Source organism: Vipera ursinii (genome assembly GCF_947247035.1).
Source record: "Vipera ursinii genome assembly, chromosome: 5".
Taxonomy (NCBI): Eukaryota; Metazoa; Chordata; class Lepidosauria; order Squamata; family Viperidae; genus Vipera; species Vipera ursinii.
Window position 1 is genome coordinate 43,899,476 of NC_139518.1, and position 27,133 is coordinate 43,926,608.

A 27,133-nucleotide genomic window follows, 5' to 3' on the forward strand; every position below is an offset into this window, starting at 1 on the left:
AATAAAGGCATTTCTGCGTTGCTTAGAGACTGGGTCGCAAAGATATGACGTTCACACAGAAGGCGACACCCATAGCGTCTTTTCATAAATCCCATAGAGCTAGAAAATTATAGAGTCCATGATAGAGATGGAAAAAGATCCGTGTGTTTTTGATGCCGCGCAGCTCTTTATGGAAGTTGTGATTGAATAAGCGTAACAGGTATCCTGAAAAAGACACAACTGTAACAAATTGTAATACAGTCCTGTAAAGAAACGGCAGATCAGAGATGGGATGGAGTTCGGTTTGTATGCTGAGCAGTAAAGCCTTAAATGAACCTTTTTATCCTTTTTTCCTATTTTTTCCTCTTTTATCTATCCTTAAAAGAGCCTCTCGTTTGATTGTCTCTCTTTCCAATATGGATTTTTTTTTTGGCTTACACTTACAGGATGACTGAAAATTGTCAAATGCAACATACCTGCATGCAGTAATGAGAGAATCAATAGCTTTAAATCTGAACGCAATCAAGAACTTCAATTATTTAGTTATTTAGTTATTGAAATTATTATTTTTAGGTTATGACTTATGCTACTCGAAATGCAAACCGACCTCTGCCCCATCTCTAACTAGCAGTTTTTGTAAGGCACTATTTTACAATGGTGTCTTAGAATATTCTGCCAACTTTAACCAGCCTGTGATGTAGGCTGTATAAATATTGGAAGAGAAACACAAAATATTTAAAAACGCTTCTCACCCATAAGGTGAGTGAATTGAACTTAGGCTGGTTGTAGCTTTTCTGAACAGCCAATTTTATTAAAAGAAATAAGCTTTAATGAGGTGCAACTCACTTCATTTTAGAACTGTATTTGTAGTGTGTATTATGCTTTATTATCCCTCCAACTGAGCTTGACTCTGCAAATACTGGGATATAGTCAAGCAATTTTCAGGTAATAATAGTATGGCACTGGTTTCCCAGTGCATTCTTCCAGAATGTTTCTTTGACTTCCCAGTCCATCCTACAGCTTTGTGTTTCCTGCTGCTCTTCCATTCAAGTACCAAGCAGACTCAGCCCTTCTTAACCTTCAAGACCAACTATGTTTACCAGATATCTGAATGGAGGAAGGAGGATGGACAGTTCAAAAGAAGGACAGATGGAGAGAAAAGGGAGGACACACAAACTATTTTAACTTTCTTGGCAGTTGCGAGAAAATTTACAGCAAATGCTGCAAAAAATGTACTTAGGCCTACAGGTATGTGAAATTACTTTTTCCAGCATCAGAAAGACTGATTTTTCAATGGCAATATTTTTCCAATAAAACTTTATTTTCAAGAGTATATATGATAGCAATAATATTGAATTGATGATGACATGCTTTTCAAATTTTACCATAGAAATGTAAGGCAAATCATGCAATCCATTGACTACAGGGATCACAGACTTGAAGTGGCTGGATTAAAGCCAATTGCTGGAATTAGGGAAAAAAGTAAATAATATAAATCTAGTTTGTCAAGTCTGTTGATAGATAAGGAGAAGAAAGAAGCAGGCATTTTTCAAGATCACAATATATGAAATTTTGAATTGTTACTGCTGTAAAAACAATTCAAAATTTTTAAAAAATACTCAGCTGGGACATATTTGATTTTAAGGCTGTGCCTACTGGAAAGAGGACATGAGAGCAAAAAAGAGGACATACTCTTCTTTTGCCAGACATCTAATAACACTAAGCCCAGGTGAGTTTTGATCAGGTGCAAAAAAACAGTGTCTTCTCTGTGCCATAGAATTTGTTTTACAGAAGGGGGAGATGATTTCAAGCTACTACTTCATTTCAGAAATGTTTGTATGCCAGAAATTAGTTATAATAAATAATGGAATATTATTGTGCTTTCTGCTGTTGATTAGTATACAGTGTAATGTATTGGGCTTTGTCTTGTTAAGGGAACATCACGTGGGTTAATTGCTGGTAGTTTGTTTAAGCAGGGAAGCTGGCTAACGGCTCCCAGCTTCTCAGACAACCCATCTCCAGCGCCGCCATTGGCTGCCTCTAGGGCGGCAATAGGTTGCTTTAAACCCATTGGCTGCTGCCTAGAGGCCAGGGTATAAATTGCTGCATTTGCAGCCCTGTTTCTCAGTTCAGTTCCTGCAAGCAATAGACAATGATCTTTGCTGAACTCACTCGCCTCATCTCATCATTGAAGCAACGAACCCAGTATCTAACACTGGCGACGAAGGTGGGATCTTGCTCCTCCAACTGAGGTGAAGAGTCACTAGGGGAGAGGCAAAGCAGTGCCTGGCAGGAAAAGCAATCCCCCCCCTACGGTCGGCCTAGCACAGTCACGCTAGCAACCAACGCGCCCAGAGGACCAGTTCCTGGGCAACGGAGGAGCAGGACGTGAAGACATCGAGCCCCAGCCACGAAGACCAGAAGAAATGGCCAAGGTCGGAAAGCTGGAAGAATTTGACATAACTCGCCCAGAAAGATGGTCCTCATATCTATTCAGGGTTGAGAACTATCTTCGCGCAAATCAAGTTGCCGAGAACGGCCTGAAGGCCGCTACGCTCCTGTGTGTGTGCGGCCCAGCCATGTTCGACATCGCAGAGAACTTGTTCGCATCGACGCCATTGGAGTCCGTAATGTTCACAGACTTGAAGAAGAAGCTTGGAGACCACTTTTAACCCAAGCTGTCGGTAATCGCTTGGTGCCATGCATTTGAACAGAGAGATCAGCAACCAGGTGAAACAGCGTCCAAATTCATAGCGGTCTTGAGGCAGGCCGCACGCCTGTGGCAGTTATCCAATGTCGAGGAGAGACTACGAGACCGAGTTGTCTGCAGTCTCCGGAATCGAGAGTTACAGCAAAAACTCTTCACCAAAGAGACTCTGTCATTTCCAGTTGCGCTGAGAGAAATGGCGGATAAAGCTGCCGGCGGGGCCATACGAGCCATGCAGCCCGCCAAAACTGCACAGCACGAGGAAGCCATCCACCACGAGGACGCTGAGCACACAGAAGATCCTGAAGACGACACAGAAGTCGACAAGCTACAAAGACACAACAACCAACAGCGTCACAGCGACAGACAACAAGGGGTGACTTACAAAGCAGATCCCTTCCTTAGGTGCCCAGGGTGTGGTGGCTACCACCGTTTGGACGTAGGCTGTAGGTTCCAGACAGCCACGTGCCAGGCCTGTGGAAAGACTGGCCACATCGCGTCCGTCCGCCAGAGGGACTGGCCATCGAATTGCCAGTCGGACATTCCGACCAGGAGAGGTACCGGGGCTCCAGGACAGTATAGCATGGGGGTTTGCTCCAGCCGCAGAAGCATTTGCCGTACAGGAGCTGGCCACCCCATTAAGAAAAGTTTAGACTTCTGGTGGAGTTGCAAGGGGTCCCCTGCAAGATGGAGTGGACACGGACTTTGCCGTATCTATTATTTCACTAGAGACATTTAATTTCATCTGTAATCGCAGTAAGAGATGGGCCAAGCTGGTAGGCCAGGAAGTGCCTGGGTCTCCCAGGTGTTCCACGGGGGTTCGCAAGCCTCCTGCATACTTACAAGATTTTGTTCTGAAATAACTGAGTTATGATGTTGTCTGTATCATTATTGTGCTTCTAGCTAGGAGACCCTCTGTATTAGCCAGTATGGAAAAACGTGTATATTGCACATTACTGTTGTACCTCTGTAAACTCGTATTGCTGTAATCATTCTTGTTGTTATAATGTTTGTACATTCTAGGGGGGAGGGGTGTAATGTATTGGGCTTTGTCTTGTTAAGGGAACATCATGTGGATTAATTGCTGGTAGGTTGTTTAAGCAGGGAGGCTGGCTAACAGCTCCCAGCTCCTCAGACAACCCGTCTCCAGCGCCGCCATTGGCTGCCTCTAGGGCAGCAATAGGTTGCTTTAAACCTATTGGCCTCTCGCCTAGAGGCCAGGGTATAAATTGCTGCATTTGCAGCCCTGTTTCTCAGTTCAGTTCCTGCAAGCAATAAACAATGATCTTTGCTGAACTCACTCGCCTCATCTTGTCATTGAAGCAACAAACCCAGTATCTAACATAGTGTGATTGATATTTTTTGGTTCCTACCCACTGTTATGATGCTTAAATGATGCTTAATTAATGTATTATAAGGATTTCACATCATTAGCAACCAGAGGTGTTATATAATTCTCCATCTCTCCTTAAATGATTATCATTGTACTTCATTCCCATTTTTTGTCACAATTTATAACTTTTAATTCCTTACATTTTTTATAGAGAAAATGTGTTAAAGGTAAAAGAATGGGAGAGCTGCCATGATGTCCTTTGATTATTCACATTAAGAGCTATCCATCTCAAAGCATTCTTTGTCTAACAAATAAAGAAGCTAAAGGAAAACAAGTGGATGTTACAAATGGATAACATAGGTATCTCATAATTTTTTTGTGAATAACATAAGCACAACAGTCTCAGATGGAAGCATTTTCTATCTTCTAGACATAGGCCACAAAAATATAGAGTTGAATGGGACTTTTGTGGTTTTGTAATCCACCCTGCTGCCCAGATTAAGAATCTTCCAATCACTCCAGGCAAGTCCAACCTTTATTTGAAACCCCAGTGCTGGAGCAACCACAACTTCTTGAGGCAACCTGTCCCACTCCTTAATAGCTCTCACAGTGAGGAAATTCCTCTTTATAAAGTTTGGATCTCTCACAGTAAAATTCTACCCATTGGTTCTTGTTCCTCCCTCAGAGACTATGAAAAATAAATCTATATTTTTTCCCTTTCAAAAAGTATGGGAAGACTGCTATCATGTTTTCTTTTAGTCTTCTCTTCTTTAAGCTAAGTATACCAGTTCCTTTAAGTATTCTACACAGAATTTAGTCTTCAAGCCCTTTGCTACCTTTGTTGTTCTTCTATACATTCTTTCCAGTTTCTCAACATCCTTCTATTGTGACAACCAAAAGTAGACACAGTATTCCAGGTGCAGAGTAACCAATGCAGCATAGAATGGAACTATCAATTCCCATAATCCTGAAGTTAAAAATAATATTTGGGGTTGGATGGTGGTGGTTGGATATTAGGTAAATATAAATTTACAAAATGGGAGATAATTGGCTAAGCAATTACATTTCTTATAAGAATAAAGGCCAGGCTATATCAAAGAAGGAGCTTATGAGACTCATAAGTAGTAAAAAAAACAGTACAAAAAAGCAAACAAGTTTGCTTAAGATTTCAGATAATATAGTATGTGGGAAAATATAAAATGAAAAGTTTGAATAAGACACAAAAAAGATGGTTTCCAACTAACAGATAGTTTCCATGTGAACTGGATAAGGCAATGGCATTCTATTGGAAAAATCCAGAATATGTGAGAAAAGTGCTGAAGTTGCATGGCCAAACTTTGATGTACTCATCAAGCTTTGCTAGTAAGTTTACATAAATAGATCTTGGGAGCCATCACATACAACAAACATTTCTTGTTGGCATCTTGCCTTTATTTTTCTGAAACTCAAAGCTAACCTAGTTACCTAGATTTTGAATTAGGAAGTACAGTATGTTGGGGTACATGAATGAGTTGAGGGTTTTTTTTTTTTAGAAACTGAACTCCATACATATTTTTGCTACACATCTGAGTCTTTAGATAAAAAGAACAAGTAAATCTGGAAATTGCATCTGCATTGGCTTCCGGTTGCCCTCCGGGTGAAATTCAAGGTGCTGGTTATCACCTATAAAGCCCTACATGGCCTGGGTCCGGGATATCTGAGGGAACACCTGCTGCCGGCATCAAACGCCCTTCGCCCAGTGCGCTCCCACAGGGAGGGTCTGCTCAGGGTCCCGCCGGTAAGAGATTGCCGGCGGGTGACACCCAGGGATAGGGCCTTCTCGGTGGGAGCGCCTGCCCTCTGGAACCAGCTGCCGGTGGAGCTGAGAACTGCCTCCGATCATTCCGCCGGGGCCTGAAGACCTGGCTCTTCGAGCTCTCGGGCCCAGACTGAGGAGAAATTTTTAATTTGGGGTTCTTTTTAATTGAGTACAGGGTCAATTTAATATTTTTTAATTTGGTTCTTAATTTTTGTATTTTGGATTTTTAATTCCCTGTAAACCGCCCTGAGTCCTCAGGGAATAGGGTGGTATATAAATATAAATAAATAAATAAATAAATAAGCAAGCTTTGGAAATTTTAGAGAGGACATTCAAGAAAAATATAATAATTCAAGAATAATGTTTTTCAGTAATGAAATTAATTTAATAAAAATGTTTTATCCAACCCATTTACCACTGTTTAAACCTCTGAAAAGCATTAAAACATAGCCATGAAACTGCTCAAACAATTGAGAAACATGAAGTTACAACATTCAAGAGTCACATGAATTTACTTATCCTTTTTAAGAGCTTCTGTTACACATTTAAAAATAGTGCTACAAGAAATCAGAATCAAGCTATCTTGGAGAAGAGTATGATAAATGTCATATTCAGAGCAGCTATATTTCCTCAGGATTGTTCAGCAATAAAACTTGTCCATAAAAATTCAAATCTTGAACACATTAATTCTTCTGGATGAAAAAAAAAATCATACCACTCCTTGACTGAAGCAAAGTTTTTTTTGTGTGTGTGCTATACTAGACATGCCCAATTAAACAGAAACTATCCTGTTTGAATTCAATAGTCTCATACCCAAGCAAAGAGAGCAGCATGTATAAGCTTCAGTTCCAAACTTATTGTATATAGGGAGTACCTGTTTGTTAGTATCTATTCTCTGTTTTATAGAACTAAATCTTCTGAACAAATATGAAAGGTAAAGGTTCCCCCGCACATGCGTGCTAGTCGTTTCCAACTCTAGGGGCCGGTGCTCATCTCCGTTTCAAAGCCGAAGAGCCAGCGCTTGTCCGAGGACGTCCCTGTGGTCATGTGGCCGGCATGACTAGACACCAAAGGCGCACGGAACGCTGTTACCTTCCCACCGCAGTGGTCCCTATTTTTCTACTTGCATTTTTACGTGCTTTTGAACTGCTAGGTTGGCAGAAGCTGGGACGAGTAACAGGCGCTCACTCTGTTACGCGGCACTCGGGATTAACCCAAATGTCTGGTGTTTTTCCTAGTTTCCATTTTTCTCTCTGAAAAACTAAATTTATTCCACTGATAATCTTAAAAGGAATGCTATTTGTTCATGAGCAATAGTTAGTGAAGCTCAGTGACTAAGGGTTCATCCACATAGTTCCATCAATATGCATGTCCCCAACCGTGAGAGGAAGAAAATGGGGTGCTGGACAACTAATGAAATCATACCTCTGTATACTTATTTATTTTTTAAAAAACCAGTAACTGCCCAGAAGAAAAGAAAGTAGTTCAAGGAGGCAAATAGTAACTAGAAATGGCCAAACAAACTAACAAATCTAACAAGCATTATTTCTGAGATTCAAATGAAGGATGTTCTGTAGGCAAGGCAAGTCTTTTACACTGCCATAATAGAATATGTAGCATGTATTTTTCAGAAAAAGTAGAGAAAACATGGTACAACAGCTTCTATGAAATTGCCTGTTGAATGGCAGGGGCTCACCTAGAAGAAAGAAAAATACAGCAGGGAAGCCAGAAAGGAGAACTTGAGCCAACAAAGTATAAATACAGTACTTGAAAGCAGAGCAAGAAAATGTACAATGAGGTACCATGTAAAGTGGGTGGGGGGTGACTACAAGGTGATGTCTTGTATTGTTTAAGGTTGTGTATTTATATACACACATATCTACCAAATAACAAAATGTTTCCATAAGCAAATGCAAAATAATGAAGCATTTTATTTCCTCTGTAATTCTGAACATAGGAATTAGTATCACAAGGGAGATAGTTGAGGTATTTGCTATCTTCTGACTGCAAAGAGATGATATAAATGCTTGGAAAGGGGTTTTTAAATTTATTTTACAACAAATTTAAAGAATACATAGAAATTTTTAAAAATGACACATTTTTTGTGACAAATGGCAAATTTATGAGGAATGTTCCTATTAATTACAATTATTTTCATATAATATTAATTCAAATTAAAGCCACCAAATTTAGTTTTGGTCTCATTTCCACTTCTTTGTCATGGCTCCACATACATTTGTTGTGATTCAGGGTCAGCCTGTGGGTTCGGCAGTTGGGTCGGACGACTCAGAGGAGGAGGGGGTTGTTGAAGACCTTGCTGAGGGGGTTGAAGATCTTGCTGATGAGAGCCCTCAGCCAGGCCCCTCCCACTTGGTCACCACGGAGACCCAGCTGTGTGAGCCTGACAGTGTGGATGAAGATGACCCACAGCTGGCCCTGTTCAAGGACGCCCGACGCAGGAGGCAGTCAATTAGGAGTAAACAGTGGAAGGCAATGGGGCTCCTCGGAAGGAGGCACAGAGAAGCCACGCCCTGAACTCTATATAAGGGGAATGTGTGGGAGGGCTGGTTTGCTGAAGGCAACCGCTTGGATAGTTCATGTTTCTTAAAGCTCCTGTTTCTTGGTTTGTCTTGTTCTGTTTGTTTTTGTGGTAATAAATTTGGCAGGCGTAATTCCAGCCTCTTGCCTTCATGTAAAAGGGGTTGTCCCTGCCTTTTCTGCAGGGCCGGTAGCAGGCTGGTACAGAACAACATTTTAGAATGTAGCCTTAGCATACTATTGTACTAAAGAGAAAGTATGGCCTTTGTGCCCCCCCCATTTCACGAAAATTACATACATTCTACTGAAGACTCTCAGGGAGCAGTTGTTACGTGACGCTAATTTTGCTTATGGAATTTTGTCATGGTCAGCCTTTTGTGCTCTCATATTGTCTGTAGCTGTGAACAGGAAACCACATCTTCTAAGTTATGCTACCCTAGAGAAAGAAACCTGAAGGACAATTATTAAGTTTTCCTTTCCTGTTTCCGCGTTTCATTCTTTTTCCAGACATAAATTATATCGTGATCTTGTCACAGTTTTCTTTTATATTTATATTTTAAGATATCATTTATAAATTGTATGTAAAGTTTGCTGACTCCATTTTGGACAGGGATACTTCTTGAAGAGGAACCAGTATTTTATGAAATAATATGTAAACTTTTACTACAATCAATTTTATTTATTTTTTTTGAAAAATGCTATCTACACTGGGCTATTTTTATATTTTTAGCCTAGTCTTCTAGTCCAGCCCCCTGCTCAGGCAGGAAACCAGTGGAACAACCTGCCTCCAGAGGTTGTGAATGCTGCAACACTGGAAGTTTTTAAGAAGAGACTGGACAGCCATTTGTCTAAACTGGTATTAGACAAATGGCTGTCCAGTCTCTTCTTAAAAACTTCCAGTGTTGCAGCATTCACAACCTCTGGAGGCAGGTTGTTCCACTGATTAATTGTTCTAACTGTCAGGAAATTTCTCCTTAGTTCTAGGTTGCTTCTCTCCTTGATTAGTTTCCATCCATTGCTTCTTGTCCTTCAGGTGATTTGGAGAATAGCTTGACTCCCTCTTCTTTGTGGCAACCCCTGAGATATTGGAACACTGCTATCATGTTGCATCTAGTCCTTCTCTTCATTAAATTAGACATACCCAATTCCAGCAACCGTTCTTTATGTGTTTTAGCCTCCAGTCCCCTAATCATCTTTGTTGCTCTTTTCTGTACTCTTTCTAGAGTTTCAACATCTTTTTTACATCGTGGTGACCAAAACTGGATGCACTGTTCCAAGTGTGGCCTTACCAAGGCATTATAAAGTGGTATTAACCCAAAAACTAAATTCTCTTCCCCTGGATACAAAGTAACAAAGTGCAATTCCCAACCCCAACAAGCTGTCATCAATCACATTGTCCAATTAGTCTAACACGTGGGCTTTCTCCCCAGCTCCTCAGCCTGCCAAAACATTATCAGCTCGTCTTTGGGTTCCCACAAAGCAGCGTTATTGTTATGGCTAGCATTCATCCTAACCCCACTTCTACACCTAATCTCTAAATCTCTAAATCAGAGGTCTTCAAACTCGGCCCTTTTATGACTCATGGACTTCAACTCCCAGAATTTCTCAGCCAGGCATGCTGGCTGAGGAATTCTGGGAGTTGAAGTCCATGAGTCATAAAAGGGCCGAGTTTGAAGACCTCTGCTCTAAATAGAAGAAAAAGCATGTTAAAAGCAAAAAGAGAACATGGCTGCAACTTCATCAGATGTCAGAGCTGGAACATCCAATGTTTACAGCACTGACATCATATTTAAGTGATTGTCCACTAGGACTCCAAGATCCATCTCATAGTTACTATTGCTGAGCAAGGTAGCACCTATACTGTACCTATGCATTTGGTTTTTCTTGCCTAAATGTAGAACCTTACTTTTTTCATCATTGAATTTTGTTAGATAGTGCCCAATGTTCAAGTCTGTCAAGATCCTCCTGTATCTTAAACCTGTCTTCTGGAGTGTTGGCTAATGCTGCCAACTTGGTGTCATCTGCAAATTTGATGAATTCCCCATCTATCTCCTCATCCAAATCATTGATGAATATGTTGAAGTGTACTGGCCCTAAAACAGAGCCTTGGGTACCCCACTGCATACTTCCTTCTATGTAGATGCAGTTCCATTGAGGACTACATGTTGAATGCAGTTGGTCAGCCAGTTGCATCTTAAACCTATCTTCTGGAGTATTGGCTATTCCTGCCAGCTAGGTGTCGTCTGCAAATTTGATGAGTTTCCCATCTATCTCATTTAAATCATTGATGAAGATGTTGAAAAGCACTGGGCCCAGAACAGAGCTTTGTGCACCCTGTAAATAAACTTTCTGATATAAGTTTTATGGACTCCCAAGGAGTACAAACTACATCCCAAAGAGGCTTCCTCAGCTTAAGCTATCTTCCTTTATATGTTTTTGTCCCATATGGTTGTTTTCTCAAATATACAAAGTTTTAATTAAACAAATAAATAATCAAGCTTTAAGGTATTCCAGGAGACCAAAAATATATGATATTTTTTGTGATCTGCTTTATGGACACCAGATATGTTCTGTATTTTTATTTAAAATATACTCTTGGAAGTTTGGCAACTTCCCCAAAGCTTTGCTTGAAGGAAGAACATATGGCAACTTCCTCTATGAATTTAAATTACTCTAATACAGCTAATGTTTATAGAAAGAGGTATCCCTATGCAGCCAAACAGAAACAAAAAGGAACTAAAAACTATACATTCATAATCTGGAAAATTATTGTTCCCTCTCAGGGAATGCTGCATATTTGAAGAGAAAAAACTCAACACATATTTATTCAGGATTCAGTGGCTTTCTGGTTAAGGAAAATGCTTAAATCATGAATTAAATCATATTGTTTTTCTTGATAAAGATTCTCTCAAGAGTTACAGGATAGGATTCATTTGTTTTGATTCTGCCTGCAGTTGGCAGAAAATGCTAAAATGAGTCTTAAAAGAAAAACTTGCGTTATCCTGTAAACAGATAGAGAGTATATCTAAAAAAGTTAACAGAACAATGATTAGCCTAAGTTTCTGGAATCCTTTGGTAAAAAGCTAAGATTCAACACAGGACTGTAATATAGGAAAGATTTCAGCTGGAATCCAATCTATTACACTTTGTAGATGTAGAAAGTTAGTTCTGAATGCCAGAGATAAAACCAGAATAAGATGTAAATGAATATTCTTGTACTATGTGTACTGTTTTTTAACTGAAAAATTGAGTTTGCATTTGTTTCCTAGCACCAAGTCCTTAATATGTATTTTTTTCAAATTTCAGTATTTTTTCCAGAATATCAAAGGAACAGTTGTATTAGTTTATAGTAAGCAAATTTAGAAAGAATCTAGTAGCACCTTTTGAAATTATTAATTTTGTTTAAGACATAAGAACTGCAACTTATGAAAGCTTATCCCTTAAATAGAATTGCTAGTCTCAAAATGTGTTTTTATTACACTTCCACATTTTTGTTTTCTCATAAAGAGCTCTTTTGAGGAACTACAAAATAGGGTTTTGTCATGATTCCTTACCACTAAAAAAAGTTTTAATTCATGGCAGTAGTATGCTAGGCTAACACTGCACAACAGTGTTCATAATGGGAAACACAAGTCTTACCTCCTTTAGGAAGTTTAAAAATATAAAAGTGAAACATGCAGCAAATTGTCATAAATGAGAACAGACTGACATAAAAGGAAAAACTCAAATATTGTCATATTAACAGGAATAAATTTACCATCACCATCATGCTCACCACTGCCTCTCAGTAATTATAGTAAACATTCTGCGTATTCAGGAATACTTCTGTTGGAGATCTGCTCTCAAATGGTGAAGTGTCTCAAATGGATTCCAAGAGGTGACAAATTTAGTCATCCAAACATAGTTGCTTTTTCAAATTACCTCAATATCACTCAATAAAAGTTTTGCAATTCTATAGTGAAATCTTTTTAAAGCAGTAACTGGGAATTTGTAATCTTACAGATCTTGCCGTACAAGCATCTCTTATCAAGCTGGCTGGAATTCCTGGAAATGTGTAAGTTCACACCGAGCTAAGAAAGGAATATACATCAGTATCAGTGGGAGGATGTACCGAGATGATCTTTCAAGCAGAGTAAAATGTCAGCTATGTTTTAACTATGGTGTAATATTCTTGCCAAGTGTCATTTCAACAAATATTGTATATTTTAAAAAGCACATGTCATTTTTGTCCTGATGGGTGGAAGATAATTATACTGGTTTTTTCTAAGAGGTCCTTGGTGCTCTCTGAGCTTGCTTGTTTTCTTGCAGACATTTCATTACCCTAGCTAGGTAAAATCATCAGTGCTAGTAAGGAGTGCTGTTTGATGTCAGTTTATATTCTGATGTCTTGCCTGTCTGTGTGGGTGGGGGCAGTCTTAGGGATTCTTTGGTTGGGCTGTTTGCTAATGGCTCTTTGGCAGTTTCTTGATTGGGGTATTGCTTACTTGATTGTTAGTCTGCAGTTGACCTTGGAATTAATCTATGCTGATCTGAGTGCTTATTGCTGGTGGAGAGGTGCTGGAGTCTTTTTCTCTTTTGGGTTGATTGATTGTCTCTTTTGCATAGTCTATAGATGTTGTTAATGTCTATGTGTCTATTGAGTGCCAGGCTTCTAGAAATTCCCTGGCATTTTGGGATTTGCTCTGGTCTAGTATTGTCACATTTTCCCAGTTGAAACTATGGTTAAATCTGTCTATATGTTATGAAATTAAAGATTTTTCATCATGCTTTTGACTGCCCTTTGACTTATTTTTTTCTGTTTGGAGATACAAATCATCCTAGATGGGAAATCTCACTTACAAGCTATGTTTTGTTTATTTTACAGTGTTTATGACCCACCCCAATCCTAACAAAAGCTGGGGAGGTACAATAATGTCAAATGCATGAAAAGTCTAAACATGAAAATTATAATGGGTATAAAACACATATAAAATAGCATGAGATAAATGAGCAACCAGTATAATTAATCTTAGGTAGAAAATGGACAAAATATCCCCACTACATGGCTGACAACTATAAATACTTCATAGTTTTATGTTATTCATAAAAATATCATTTAATATTATACTCATATATTAAGTATGAGATAAAATATTCTAAACTTAATTTTTTGTAAACTGAGTTCCCCAGTTAGCAATAAATACATGACCAGCCTCAAACTGGTCAAGGCCATTAAGTAAATAGGGTTCTGGTGCCCTCCCAATTCCAGTTGGGGAAAAAAGCAAAAGTCCATTGCAGCAAAAAGTTAGCAATCCTAGGATTTAAACCCTGGGAGCTGACATAGACATAACATAGTTGGATTCCTGAATTCTGTAGTTAATATTCTGTGTTGATATGACATGTTCTAATTTGCAGTAAAGCCTGTATTTAGTTATACTGAATCCTTAAAGCTTCTGCTGTTAGCTGGTTACTGAGAGCATATCCATGTAAACTCTTTACTTTGGTTTGAGGATGCCCCAGCAGTCCTTCCCTGAGCACATGTCCATATGTCCCTGCTTATATCTCAAGATTTACTAGAGGCAAAGCAATCCAAAGACAGACTCAAGTGGCCCCCTACTTAAGTGATGTTTTCCATCTTATTGCAGCTTAAATCATTTCGTGAAGTCAAAGTGCGACTTGGTGATATGTGTGTGTAGGATTAGTGATGTCTCCTATTACCTTTGCTACTGTGGTCCTGCAAGCCTTCTTTCTTCCAGTTCCTTAACACTCTGCCCACAAGCACTGGTTTTGTTTAGTTTGGATAATGAAACACCTGCAAGAAAACAAGCAAGCTCAGAGAGCACAAAGGAACCCTCATTTCAACCCTGAGCTACAGATATTCTCCTTTATTGGTACTGTACCCAGCATTGATTCTTGTTTTGTCTGTGCAGGAAATCTGACTGCAGTGTCATTTTACATTAGACAACAGAAAAATGTATATGAGTGGTTGAATGGTTGACCCCTTGCTCTTCATTACCAAGAGGTAATGAGGTTCCTGCTACATATTAGGATTCTATTCAGCCAGGATTCATGTTTAAATTCTCCTGTTATTACATAGCTCCAGACATGGAGTTTTACATACAACCAATATTGCTGTAAGCTATATCAGTTCATGCAGATATCATACCATTTGTGTTAATTTTGCATGGGTGGCTGCAACTAGTTCAGTTTGGAGTGTCAACCAATTGACCAGTTGACAATTAAGAAGAAAAAGCAAGCAGAGCTGATTCAACATATCCTTGCCCTAACCTATCAGCATTTATGTGGAAGACAAGGTTGTCACTGTACATATGATTCACATAATGCTCTTTTCAGGAGAAATCCCTGGCTTATTGGTGCTGTATATATTTCTAAAATAGCTTTGTTAAGAAATAATTTTAGAAGATAAACAGAGAATGTATACCAAAGATGGGAATATTCAGCCATTCAGAACTCTGAATAAATTATTCTACTTACAGAAATAAAACTAAGATAGAGAGTAAGAAATTTAATGTCAAGTCTCAGTTTATCCAAAAATATGTATATTAGAGGTTTGCACTATGATGATCAAGGAGATCAATTTCTTTTGATGCCTGTCAAACTCTCTATCCAAATGATCCTATTATTATTTAAAAAATAGAAAGCTGATTATGCAAAGCTAATTTCATTCTTACTTACAGCCACAAATTCCATAGCTCTGTATTGTTATTCTGGTAAGCTTCTCATACAGAGGAAAGAGAAGATATTTAAATAAAAGTACATTGTGTATATAAAATAAATGTGCTAAGGATGTAGTTCTGGTCAGCTTGTTAGGAAGAACGAGCTTCTGGAGGGGATGTAATCATTTCTCCTCAGCCAAACATGAGATTCTCTGATCATATATTTTATATTTCTTTTATATCGTATTTCATTTATTTTTAATCAAGGGTGTATGTAAGCTATAGAAATGTACCAATTTAATAAAATGGAAATAAAATGCACATGTCTAGGGAGGGAAAGCCTAACCCCCAAACCATGGGGCAGCAGGAAAGAAGAGCTTTTGTCTAGCATTTATAATCACCAAGGGTAACAAGAATGAGGGGCATAGAAATATTCTACTATAAATAGTTCTTCTCTTTGGATCCAATGACTTGTATGTCAGGCAACTTCAAAAGAATGTAAGTAATTGTGTACATAACAATGGCACTAGTTCCCTCTGAAAAATGACCATACAGTAAGATATACACATCTGACTTCAGTTTACAACTTTGAAAGTTGGAAGGATAAGAAAGCCAACGCATATACTTGGATAAAGGGCCATCAAATATCCAAAATGAAACTTGTAAGAATTTCCCTGCAAGAGATGCAGAAATTAGAGCAGGAAGACTTCAGCTGGGGTGGTAGTGGTGCAAACAATATGACCTGTTCTCCTTCTGAGTCATCGAATAACCCCTCCCACAGCCTTGGACCGTTAAATAACTCTGCTGCATGTGCCCCTCTCAGAGGCAGCAGAAGCTGATCAAAGAAGCAGGAGAAGGAAGAGTAGCAAGCGTGAGCAAAGGGGGGATGGACGAGCCAAGGGGTAAGAGAAAAAAGATAAATTGCTCTGAATAAGCAGCAAAAGCAGAATCCCCCTCCCGTTTTCTTTCAACCCAGAGGAAGAACTGGGGAGGGGCGGGAGCGAGAAACTCTTGGAGGAATTTGTGGCTGCTGAAAACAGCTGTAATGTCAGCCTCAATACAGACAAAAGTTGAAGAACTCATGAATATTCATGTGAAATGTGTACAGTTCTTCAGTTTTGCTATTCAAGAGCGAACCTTTTTAGAGTTCCTTCTACCGGCTTCCGACTGTATTTCCAATCTCACTAACTGGAAGGAAAGTCCTTGTTGAATGGGGACTTTAGTGTGTGTTGCTTCTGAGATGATGAATTTGCTGTCAAGGAGACTTATTATAGCCAGTGGAACAAGCATGGATACCTGCTCTAAGTTTGGATCACATGTAAAGGGTACAGTGAAAATATATTGTATGTGTTTGAATGTGTGTGTGTGACATCCATCAGAATTGGGAGAACTATTCTGCTTAAAAATCCTTGTTAATAATCTTTGGAGCATGTAAGATGACTGCAAAGAACTGTTTGTCATGCCATGTTGTTATCTGGGATTGAACATGTTGTAATGGAAATATATATGAACATGGACTGATAAGAGAAGGAGGGCAGTATGGTTCTATTAAAGTACGTGCTTTGGGTGTTGAAGTCTCAGGTGTAGTCTTGGTCTTTCTGGTAGAAACAACCTCTGCCTGATATCCTAGACTGCTGATATTCTGGACAAATAAGAAAACCTCATCATGTATATGATATGAATATATGTGTAATGTGAATAAAAGAGTAGTATAAGAAAAATGTTCAAAATATTTCTATCCTAAGTTCTGGTTGGGGAAAGTAATATTTTTTGCAGAAAATGAGATGCTGGTGTAAAATATTGCCACTGTTAAAACATGAATTAAGTTGTTGGGCATATATGCAGAGCATGAATTTGTCCCAGGCAACAATCTGTATGGTAGCACTCTGCTTTGATAGGCATAAAGTTCCCATAGAAACTTAAGTGACTGGGATACAAAGATTCACCATAACTTGCATGGTTGATTACAGCATTGTTCATCAAGTCATGATTGGATCAAGATTATCTAGGCATATCTGTGGGGGGAGAGAGTATGTCAATACCATCAAAAAGGGCAGGAGTGATTGACATGATAGAAGCCTTGCCCTTTTTTATAAGCATACAATCTATGGAGTGCACATTTAAAAAAGGCTTCAGATGCCTGATCATGCCCCGCCAATTTGATGCTGTTGCACATTGCAGATGCTAATGGGGTGATATATCACAGACTTGTTACTGGATTCTCTGTAGTTGCAAGTACACCTACCTTTTTTTTGGGGGGGGAAGCTTCTTTTTGTGATATCCCAGTTTATAGGCTTCTGTTTCCCCTTTAGCCAGGAAATGCAAAAAAAAGAAAAGAAAAAAACCCCTCAAAGTTTTCTGTAAGCAAACCTATAGTTGCCTGTGAAATGAGTGTATTGCCACATTACTCCCACCTCTATAAGCATCTAATATGGACTTTAAGATGTGTTGACTTCAGCTCAACTCCCAATATATAGACTTCAATTCCCAGAGCTGAAATCTATATATCTCAAATATACTAAGGTTGAGAAACATTGCTTTAGTATGACTACCTCATTGGGAAATGTGAATTCAAAGGGGAAGAATGTTAATACATTTAAGGTGTCAATATATCACCAATTAAATCAACTCTTTCTTTAAAACAGCTGTCCACAAACTGATACCTTCTAGATCAGGGGTGTCAAACTGCATCATGCTGAAATCGGGGCCATCCCATTGCTGGCAATGGGAAAAAAGTCAAAATACGTTGCGACACATCACATGATATGTGAGTTTGACACCCCTGTTCTAGATGTTTTGGGTTCATTCGTAGCCAGTCAATGGCTATATCTCTGGGAATACTAAGCTGAAACCCCAACATGTCTGAAAGATAGCAAGCTAACGAAGGCTACTCTGTATCTGGAAAAAAATCAGAAATTATGTGAAATCACTTTTATAGATGAACCCAGGAGAGTGTTGCTCAAATGTAAGATATGAACACAGTAACATCCTCTCACATGTGATCTTCAGCAGTGATATATAAATACCACATTATTATGGGGTTAATATAGGGTTAAGTAGTATGACCTAGCCAACTTTGGCTGATCTCAATATGCCAGACAGAGATAGTACTTGGAAGGGAAATCACTAGGAAATACCAGGGTTGCAGATTACAATGAAAAGTTGAAAAAATATCCTGAAAGAAGGCAGAATCAAACACATTGTACAGTTGCCAAGAAAACTACATAGATGTGTCCATGAGATCACCAGGAATCAAGTTTGATTCAAAGGAGAATTTACTTGTTTATATGTACAGTGGTTGTGGCTAATAGATATTTAAATTGTAGCCTCTGTCCCTGGATTTGCCTATTTCCTTTTAAAGCTTTCTGAATTGATGGACATCACTGTCTCATGTTAGATTATTTTAGAGATCTCATGATTCTGTTTTAGATTAAAATTATTTCTTTCTCTTTCTTTCATCTATCTATCTATCTATCTATCTATCTATCTATCTATCTATCTATCTATCTATCTATCTATCTTTTACACTGTCCATCTTACAGTGATTCTGGATGGTTTTCAAATAAATGTCAACCATATATGCCAGATGGAAGGCTCTTAGATAATAATCCATTTCACTGCACTTTTAACATTTGGTAAGCCATTCTTGCTGCATTTGTGGTTCCCCTGTTTATTCTACTGAGTACAGTCCTCCCAGAGTTACCTTAAGAATTGTTGTTTCTCTGGTGTTGCTGTATATTATCTCCAAAAATTATTGTATGGATGATGGAGTAATGTAAGAAGTTTGAAAAGCCAGTGAGGCTTGGTAGAAGATACCATAAATTAGTTGGATCTTCTTGTTTTGCTTCAACTGGATTGAAAACCTTACTTATCATAATTGCCCACACAACATCAAATAACAGTCTGTAACAGTAATAGACTGACATCCTGACAGGTCAATAGTAGTGATACCTTAAGAACAAAAAAGGACAAGTCAATGGATATAAGTTGTGAAATTGAAAAAATGAATGGCAGCTCCTTGGTTTAGTTTAAAGAACAAGCATACCATTGCATTGTTATAGAGTAGAAAGGGAACGTGATAAACACTATTTGCCCCAATTCATTATTAGGCTTCTATCTGCTTATTGTCATGTAGTACATCTTTTGCCCACTTTATGTATTAAACTACTAGGAGAAGGAGGGTTATTGTCTACTTGGCCTGTGCTTTGAAAGACCAGTTTTTAAAGCCCTACATTCAGACTTGAATCCTGACAGATGGCCTGGAGATCAAAAACAAGATACCAGCATGATACCTACGGTTTATCTAGAATTGGATTCTTTTCTTATACAATGTACCATATGCATGGTAATTTATAAATAAACATAAAAGCTGAATAACTGGTTTGATTCATCTGTCTTCTATTACTTGTTAGATAATGAGATCTGTAATGTTCCCCATAATTTTATTTCACAAAAAAATTAAACTCTGTAATTCTTCACAAATTTGGCATGAACAGTAGTATATATTATATAGTAGGGATGTATGAATTATTTGGCAACAGTTCCCCAACTGGAAGGGTTTTCTGTATAAGCAAATGGCCTGAAAAGACCCATAGAGTGACTATTCTAAGCCTTTATGAGATCATGACCTCTTCACAGCTTCAAGAACAGGGCTTACCTTGCAGCATTGCTGTGATTAAAATCCTCTCCAGCTTATTTCCCTAGCCCTACTACATAGTAGCAGTACAGTACAGATGGAATGCCTGGTGCCTACATATTGGCAACCATGAGCAGATAACATATAAAGGTGATGGATACCCTATACTACATAGGCACAGCACGGCCATGCCACTTTAAGCAAACTGTATCTATCCTCTGTACAACTTCTTGCTTTGCTCCTGGCAGGGGCAAGTCCCTCCCGCTCTGTTCTTTGCTGTTCATTTCTACGCAATATTACTGCAGGCAGCTTGGCGCTTTTTTTTTGCCATTCTTAAAATCCCCTTGGTGCTAGCCAAGATGGCTGTTTGATTTCTTAGCTTGACTAGTTATATCTCAGCTACTCTTCTTTGAAAATGTACCAGGCTATTGGCAGGAACTGTTGTACCTATTCTCACACTGAAAGTATATGCTGACATATTCCATGCTTGCTACAATCTTATTCATTGATCAGAGAAAGAATAGTGACTCAAGTGAACAATATGCAAAATGCCTTTTTCTTGTTCTTGTTTCTCAGTGCTCTTGGGCAGTTCCTGACTGACTCACTGACCCAGCTGTTACTCAATCAGCCCTACTTGGCTAAAGTAGCTTATCTCAGCACTAAATACCACTGATAGCTAGACCAATATTTTTGAATTTTACTTACTATTCAAATTGTATGCTTTGCTATTTCCTTAATTATCCTACACTATTTTTTAATTACCTTTGCGGAGGGAAGTTAACTTGGATTTCTTTGCAGATTTTTTAAAAGGGCTGTGTGGATAATTACACTGATTGTAGTTACACAGGTGTGCCTGAAGTGAGTGGGAGCAAGCTAAATGGCCCTCCTCCCTGACAGCCAAGTATCTCTTAGTCTGAATTCTTTCCTTTTCTACAATAAATCTGAAAAGGAATAATGGCAGGCTATGTTGTTGTTTTAATTCTGCACTTCTGACCTATCTTGCAAGGATCCTGGATAACAGACAAAGAGGTACAAGAACAGTCTCTTATATTGCAAGTACAGATATCCTATAATAAATAATATGCCATGTGGCATTTTTCCTAGGGTTTTTCAAGCTGTTTTCTACTAAAATATTTGGGAGACAGTATTTATTCCAGGTATCAGTTTAAGAGTGTTGTATTTCTGGTTGATTTTTTTCAAAAAATGTATGCTTCATTGCATGTTTGTGGCTGATACATTAATAGAGAGCATAAAACTTTATCACAGAGAAACACACCTGAATTCCAAATACTAAATGATTGGCAAAGCATTTCCTTAATTACCTTTATCTGACTACAGAAATATTATACAGTTACATGTACAGTATTTTTATAGAATAATATACTAGCCAAATCAAACAACAGTCAGATTATCTGCATCAGATCTTAAAAAGAACTGGGATTGATTGGAAACTGGAAGATGCTAAAATGCATTGATGTTCACTGCAGCTATTATATGAGGAAGGTACATTGTTGATAATGTTCCTAGTCCTGTTCCTGGATTCAAGGGACTCATAGTCACTCTTTCCTTGATCACCTTCTAGTTGGACTATTGCAGTGTACTCTGGGGCTGCCCTTGAAGAGTATCTGGCTGGTGCAAAATGCAAAAGCGTGAGCATTGGCAAAACACATATCTCTGCTTCTTGAGCTACACTGGGGTTTTTTTCCAGGTCCAATTCAAGGTATATTAGTGTTCACCTTTAAAGCCCTTCATGGCATAGGAATGGGTTATCTGAGGGACTGCCTCTCTCTGGTTTCATTTGCCTATCTCACAAATCTAGCAGAGAGGGCATGGTATGAGTGCCAGGGAGCTATATTTGGTGGGTTCTAAGCAGCAGGCCTTTTCTGCTGTGGTGCCTCTGCTGGGGATCTTCTCATCCAAGGTGAGGTCAGCCTCATCTCTTTTGAGTTTCCAAAGGTGCTTTAAGACCTGATTATGCCAGTAGGCCTGGGGCCCTAGAGGGAGGGTGAACTAGTGAGGTAGCTCCATTGTTATCTGTTGTTATGTGTTGTTGCTCTGTTTTTAAAGTCTTTTTATGGTTTTCATGTTTTTCATGATTGTGCAAGGTATTTTGGGGTTGTTTAGGTTTGCTGTATGCTGTCCACAGTCACTGTTTGGTGAGATGGGGGGAGCTATATAAATTGGATAAATTTATAAGGATAAGCTTCCTTATCCTGTGAACATCAACATAAAGGAACATGCAGTGAAGCAGTTTATGACAGATTACCACTTAGTAGAAATAGCTCTGAAAATCTTGAAAAAGAAACTCAGATGTTCTGATGTGTCTATAACTACAAACATCAGTAATAGTACTCTTGTGACATTATGGAAGTGAAAATTAGACTTTAAAGAAGCAGAATAGAAAGAGTATGCTGCTTTTGAAATTTAGTATTAAGAAACCTGAGAATATCATAGACAGCCAACAAATGGATCAGCAAAAAAATCAACTCAGAATTCACACTTGAAGCACAAATGACCTAGTTCAAATTATTCCTACTTCAGATAAATGATTTAAAGATTTATCTATGTGCTCACTAAGAGCCAACATTGATATGATGGCACATAATCAGTCAATAATCAATCCTGTGAACACCATATACATCAATAGCTCAGCATTTTGCGACTATTGTAGTAGAGGACTATGGAGATAATCTTAAAGATATTATGCAACAGCCATCATTGAAAACATCAGCTTAGTGCAGAAAGATAAGAGATGACAAGGAAGAAACTGAAGCTTGATTGCATAAGAGGGAAGGAGAAAGAAACCTGACAGGCTTTGAAGATTCCATTATTTCACCTTAAAACAATAAAGGTATAATTCCAGTAGTTTTTGTTTTGTCTATTCCCTGACCTGGTCTACCTGAAAAGCCTGACACAAACCTCCTCTCCCAGAAGTACTCTGAGTCTTCACAGTCAAATCCCACCTTCTACTTTTAGGTATTAGTTTGATAATTCCTGCTGCCACTACGTACCTTCTAAGAGATATTTTATTTGGCATCCCTCCTAACTCTGATATGTAAAATGTGTGTACAGAACTGCATGCCTCATTATATATGTCAACAGGCAACTTCTTCAAAGCAAAAATATCTAAAAGAAAGCCCAATAGTTCAGACTACAGGACGATAGTGTGGCAATGGTGTGCTATAAAGAGAGCCCTTTTTTTAAACATTTCCATGGAGGGACTGGGAAAAGAATTACCAACATTACTGTCAGCCCTATAAAGTAGATCAAACTAAGAAACCAAAACCATGCAGGCCTAAAGCTACTTAAAACAATTATAACAAATCTGAATGTGCTTCCCTTGCTCCCTCTTTTACCTTCATATGAATTAAGGCAGGGGTCTTCAAACTTGGCCCTTTTATGACTTGTGGACTTCAACTCCCAGAATTCCTCAGCCAGCGTGCCTGGCTGAGGAATTCTGGGATTTGAAGTCCACAAGTCATAAAAGGGCCAAGTTTGAAGACCCCTGGTTTAAGGGGAAGGACTGACTGAGGCATTTTTATAAACCATTTTCTTGCCTTGGAATCAAGACTCATTTATCTGTTTGTTGCCTTAGTAACAAATATTCCCTCTGTCCTTCAAGACCATCCTCTATGCTCATTGCAACTATAGTTCACCAAAAGATTCTATACAAGATTTTATATCTTATGAATGCAGTCTGAAGAATATATAAAAGCTATATTTACACCCAATTCTCTGACTTGTATAGAGAGCAAGATACAGTTAGATTTAGCTCACTACACACAGATAATAAAAACTTAGATAAAACATCAGGCTGGGATTTTGCACTATTTCTTCAAAAACAGCAATTACTTAAAGCTATATGATTCTGTGTTATAATTCCCTGATATTCTCAGCATCTTGGGAACTCCACATAGTTTCTCAAAACTATTATAGAGAGAGAAAAACTCATTCTTTGCCAGTCTGTCAATATGGATTTCTGGAGTTTCTGTGTGAGTTTCTAGGGAGACTAAAAAAACAATGAAAGAAAATACAGACATAAAGAATTAAAAGATAGTGAGTCAGTTGTCAGCTTACCTCAAAGGCAACTTAGTTCAGTTGGATAGAGATCTGGGAAGAATCATTTCAAATTGCTTAGAGATTCTGACTTAGGTAACTGAGTATAAATAAGGCTGGAAATTCTTATTACCATTTCCAAGATGCTTTATTTATGTCTGATTGATGTTACAATTGCCTTATTGAAAAGCGTAGTTCTTGCTCCCTTGACCTTACCCACGGGGACTTGAACACTTTGTTTTTAAACAGCTCTACAGGTAGTCCTTGACTTACAAACCCTTGCTTAATGACCATTCCAAGTTATGACAGACTTGAAAAAGTTACTTATGACTTGTCTTCAAAGTTATGACTTCCTCACCACCCACAACCCACCGCCACCCACCACCACCACCACCACCACCACCCGTGGTCACATAATTGCATTTCGGGTGCCTGGCAATTGCTTTGCATTTAGAACCAGTTACAGCATACTATGGTGACAAGATCACATTTTGTGACTTTTTTGCCACTTTCCAGCAAAAAATGCTCATTGGATATGCTAGATTTGGACTTACAACCATGTGTCTCACTTAATGACCACATGATTCACTTAAGAGTTATGGTGATTTGCTTAATGACCATTGTAAAAAAAGTCATGAAATTGAGTACAGTCATGTGGTGACCTGACTTACAACCAAAATTACAGGCTCAATTGTAGTTGTAAGCTGGGGACTACCTATGCCTTTTTCATATCCAGCAGAAGGAAGAGCTGGGTTCAATCAGATTCTGAGGCTGTAGAGGACAGATAGTTCTCATTTGGGGGTATGTGGAGTATAAATCTGAAATTAGTTGTTGGTAATTTAGCAAGCTGGCTTCATTCATAATAACTTGTCTTCTTGAAGTCATCTAGCAGCCACTCTCTCCTTTGGTTAATTTAATTTAATTTAATTAATCTGGTTAATTAAATTAGAAAGGATGTTATCTGTCCAGAGCAAGGATTAGGGATGTGACAAAACAACTTCTTAACTTATTTGACAGTTATTCTTTTGTGCTATAAATATAAATATATAAATATATCGCTACAAACTGTGCAGATTTAGAAAGGAAGCTCATGACCATAGCAGCTCAAGTGATGCGCTCATCTATACTTCCAGTCTATAAAAAAGACTGGAAATGGAAATAGACAGACAATATAAATGATATGGACTATTTGGACAGCATTGAGAGATTTGTTTGTTGGAAATAAGTTCTGGGGTATCCTAATGATATGAAAATGAGTTGCACCTAGCAAGGATTAATTAAAAAAAATATTCCTGGCTGTCCTTGACTAATTTTCAAAATATGAGAAATAAATGAGATTAGCTCAAGCTATTAGAACGGAAAGGCAAATATGTTTTAATATGTATCTTGATGGGATGATTCCTATGTCAGAATAGAGCAATTGAAATATATTATTTGTTAAAAAGGAACAAAAGCAATAGAAAAGAGGATTTGCAATGTGTATGTTTTTTAAAAAAATCAGTTCCACTCAGAAATTCTAAAGAGTGAATTGGCAAGATCAACTGTGTTAAAATAAGTATAAAAGCAAATAGAAGCAATATGTTTTTGGCAGTTAGAATTGCTCTCTCAGCCAAAGAGATGATGTGGATGATGCCTTCCCAAAGCAAACTGCATGTCTTTCAAAGAGGCATAAGATCAGAGTGATGAATGAAGTAAGAGTTCAATTTCTCTAACATTTACTGAGAGGCAAATTCTGCTAAGCATGGGCCTCCTAGGATGTTCCTGATTTGTCTCACTGACAAGTTTTCATCTTTGAGAAGTGAAGAAAGATACATGAGGGTCAGGTATCTTAATTTGATACTAATAGACAAGATTAAATTGAGGATGTAAAAGTAGCAGGAAGCCTTGACACACTCAAATACGGTATATATGGGGAGGTACCCTTCTTAAAGTTGTTAGGGGCAGTGCCATTCAGCACATATCAACCATGCTTGTTGTCTTAGCAGAGAGTGAAGGCATGTATAATGACCCAGTTTGCTGTTCTGGAAGGAAGTGGTTCTGTGTAATTGAGAATAGAACTACAGTATCAGATTATGGCTGCTGAATTCAAATGACCACCTAGTTACAAAAATTCTAATCGCACACTGATGTCCATCTGAATTTTTGCTACCTAAATGTAACAGCTTCTTAAACTGAGAAGCTTACTTGATTGCATAGATATTATGGATTTCTCAAACTTCAGGAAAGAAGGTGGCCATAAATTTACAAATAGAGAAAATATCAGAAAAACAGGCTGCCACCTCCCCAATTCATACAATAGGATTTTCATGCGCATGGAGTTGAACATGTGTGCAGTATTTGTATCCATAATGGGCAAAAGTGCAATGGATCTGGGTGTGCACCTTGCCAAACCTCTTGGTGGGTTCTTAAAAGGGCTTCTTCAATTCAATTTCTGAATTGAAATGCATAGTTTTATGATCTTATGTGGCTATTATGCAAGCCCAGGGAAAAAAAATCTGACTCCTTAAAGAGCTCCTAATAGATATAGTGAAATAGCTCATGCCTACTTTTCCAAATTCAGGTCCAAACATACCTTTAATGTTAACAGGTATCTCTGTAGAAACTTGTGATATCATCAGGATAACAGGTGTGTGGCTAAGTTGGTGCAGATGATCAAAAGTGTGTGGACCAATTGATGCAACATAATTAAATCCTCATTGGGAAGAAAAAAAGTTATCTGTTATTTATTACTGCTTGTGCTTTGGATTACAGAAAATATTTACAGTATTTATCTTTTACATCCCATAGATCTGGGTGAAATTATTTTTTTTATTCTAAAAATAATTTGAAATTCTATGATTGTTCACATTTGTTTTTACCAGCATTGTCCTTTCATTTAAAACAGGTCTTTCCAGTAATAAACTTTCAAATGTTTTTTAAACTTAACCCAATTTAACATCATGAACTAATTTGATTATTTCCTATTTACTGATTCTACCCTAAGTTTCCTTTGCATTCCCTAGGTTTTCTGGCAGCTAAACTAAAAGCTAAACCCAAAGCTTCTAAATTAAAATATAGTACTGTATATTGAAATTTCAATACTGTATATTAATAAGAACCAACACATTGTTAAAGGACATTATATGGAGACAGTTGGAGGTTGCATGAATGGAAGAGAGTAAACGGAGATCACCGTCTAGTGCAGACATGCTGATTATTTCCAACCTTTTGTACTCTAGAGGTTCAACAGCTGCAGCTGATTATAGCAAATCCCATTTTCTCACCAGACATAAATGCAATTACATAAGCTTGCTACGTAGGCAGCATCTTAATCTCCCTCATGCCCCTATTAAGTTAAAGGGTGCTTGGTCAGCATATGCGTGCCTGATTTAGAAATAACATTCCTGTCTTAAAGAAGACCCAAGAGCACTTTCTTGAAGAAATCAATTTA

General features: G+C 38.2%; 1 protein-coding gene across 1 annotated transcript in view; it reads left to right on the plus strand.

Moving 5' to 3' along the window:
• Positions 1 to 15,842: 15,842 nt before the first annotated feature.
• The window catches only part of ENTPD1 (ectonucleoside triphosphate diphosphohydrolase 1), a 40,875-nt gene continuing 29,584 nt past the window's right edge, over positions 15,843 to 27,133 (plus strand). Inside the window, exon 1 of the mRNA XM_083363206.1 lies at positions 15,843 to 15,913. The gene's annotated coding sequence lies outside the window, so the exon portion shown is untranslated. The remainder of the gene's footprint in view (positions 15,914 to 27,133) is intronic.